The sequence below is a fragment of the Prunus avium genome, unplaced genomic scaffold, assembly GCF_965620075.1.
Source record: "Prunus avium unplaced genomic scaffold, drPruAviu1.hap1.1 HAP1_SCAFFOLD_45, whole genome shotgun sequence".
NCBI classification, from domain to species: Eukaryota; Viridiplantae; Streptophyta; class Magnoliopsida; order Rosales; family Rosaceae; genus Prunus; species Prunus avium.
Window position 1 is genome coordinate 147501 of NW_028276903.1, and position 2500 is coordinate 150000.

A 2500-nucleotide genomic window follows, 5' to 3' on the forward strand; every position below is an offset into this window, starting at 1 on the left:
TCAAGGCATTCCGAGAAAGTGAGGTTATTGGAGGCTTCGGATGGCGTGGCTTGCCTTGCCTTGCATTGGCATGCCATGCCCAAGTTGTGGCCTACACCAAGCCATTCAAGCCATGCGTTGCCTTACCTTGGAATTGCTCATCATCCAATGCATTCCGAGAAAGTGAGTGTAGGCGAGGCTAAGGATGGCTTGCCTTGCCTTGCCTTGCATTGGCATGCCATGCCCAAGTTGTGGCCTACACCAAGCCATTCAAGCCATGCGTTGCCTTACCTTGGAATTGCTCATCATCCAATGCATTCCGAGAAAGTGAGTGTAGGCGAGGCTAAGGATGGCTTGCCTCGCCTTGCCTTGGCATGCCGTGCCCATGATGTGGCCTTGACCAAGCCATTCAAGCCATGCGTTGCCTTCGCCTTGGCATGCCGTGGCCTTGCCTCGCCATGCGATGCATTCCGACAAAGTGACGCGAAGCGGAAGCCTATCATGGCGTAAAAATGTCGACAAAATTTTTCGACATTTGAATAATGGGGTTTGACAAGGTTTGAAAAATTCAATACAAATGGTAGGCTTGAATGTCGACAAAGTGACGCGAAGCGGAAGCCTACCACGGCGTAAAAATGTCGACAGAATTTTTCGGACCTTGTCCTGCCATGGGCTGCGCGCAGCATGCCGGCAGCCTGTGCGCAGCGTGCGCACAGCATGTCGGCAGCGTGCGCGCTGCTGAGACTGTCGACAGAAATTTTCGAAACTTGTCCTGCCATGCGCGCGCGCAGCGTGCGCACAGCATGCCGGCAGCGTGCGCGCACCATGCCGGCAGCGTGCGCGCAGCTTGCGCGCAGCGTGCTGATTCTGTCGACAGTGAGGCTAGCGAAACTTGTCCTGCCATGGCGTGCGCGCAGCCTGTGCGCGCAGCTTGCGCATCTGTCGACAGTGAGGCTAGCGAACTTGTCCTGCCATGGCATGCGCTGTGCGCAGCCTGTGCGCAGCGTGCGCGCAGCTTGCGCATCTGTCGACAGTGAGGCTAGCGAAACTTGTCCTGCCATGGCATGCGCGCAGCCTGCGCACAACATGCGCACAGGCTGTGCGCAGCGTGCGGGGAGCTTGCGCGCAGCTTGCGCGCAGCTTGCGCATCTGTCGACAGTGAGGCTAGCGAAACTTGTCCTGCCATGGCATGCGCGCAGCGTGCGCGCAGTCTGTGCGCAGCGTGCGCGCAGCCTGTGCGCAGCGTGCGCGCAGCCTGTGCGCAGCGTGCGCGCAGCTTGCGCATCTGTCGACAGTGAGGCTAGCGAAACTTGTCCTGCCATGGCATGCGCGCAGTCTGCGCGCAGCATGCGCGCAGCATGTGCGCAGCATGCCGGCAGCATGGTTCCAGGTTTTTTCAAATGTCGACAGAATTTTTCAAATCTTGTCAAACCCCGTTTTTATTGAAATTTCCTCGCACAATAAGCTCCCCATAAGTAGTCTATGATTTTTAGGACCTTCTCCAACTTACAAAACTAAAAAATTCCTCCCGGATTTGTTTTAATGATTTTTTCAATTTTACGACTTCTAAAAATAATAAAAAATACTTCCCGACTTCAAAAATTTATGAAACTTTTTCCCATCATAGATTGCATGTTTCTTAGTATCCCTGCAAAAAATCACGTCCAAATACCTTGTATTGAATTATTTAGAGCCCATTATGACTCCTCGCGCATAGGTGATGTCTCTTCCTGTCAAAGGGCTAAATGCATAAAATGCTATATAGGGGGGTGTGTGTTGCCTGCATATGCATGGCAGCCCATGCCTTCCTAGCTGCAGCCCCCTTCCCCCACGCCACACCCATGTCATGTTGCCTCGATATGTTGCCTCGGTATTATGGGTTTGGTGTCGGGGTCGGGGGGCTGCCACCCATGGCGGTGGTGGCCGGAATCCGGCCTCCGCCACCACGCCGCCGCCATGGGTGAGGGAGGAAAAAAAAGGCGTGGAAAGTTGCGAAATGGGGTTGTCTAGGCTTTTTTTTGGCATGGGAGAGCATGGAGTGCTAGGAACTCCTTCTCAAATGCACGGGCATGTCGACCACAACCTCATTTCGCAACAACAACCACCCGTGTGGGGTGGCGGTGGGTGGATAGTCGCGGATTGGGGCTTGCCAAGCCAATGTTTTCAAAAAATTTCATCAAAATTAAAAACAAATGTTTTGTTGCCTTCGGATTTGTGGGCGAGCGGCGAGTCGGAGTGGAGCCGGTAAAGTTTAACCTCGGTGTGCACGGTTGTTTTTAGAAACTCAATCCAATGCCGGGGACGTTGAAAGTGACGCTCTTATGAGTTGCAAACCCGCAAGATTTAAAGAACCTTTTCAAAACAATTTCAAACCAACAAGATTTAAAAACAGAAATTTTCATCAAAATGAAAAACAAATGTTTTGTTGCCTTCGGACTAGTGGGCGAGCGGCGAGTCGGAGTGGAGCCGGTAAAGTTTAACCTCGGTGTGCACGGTTGTTTTTAGAAACTCAATCCAATGC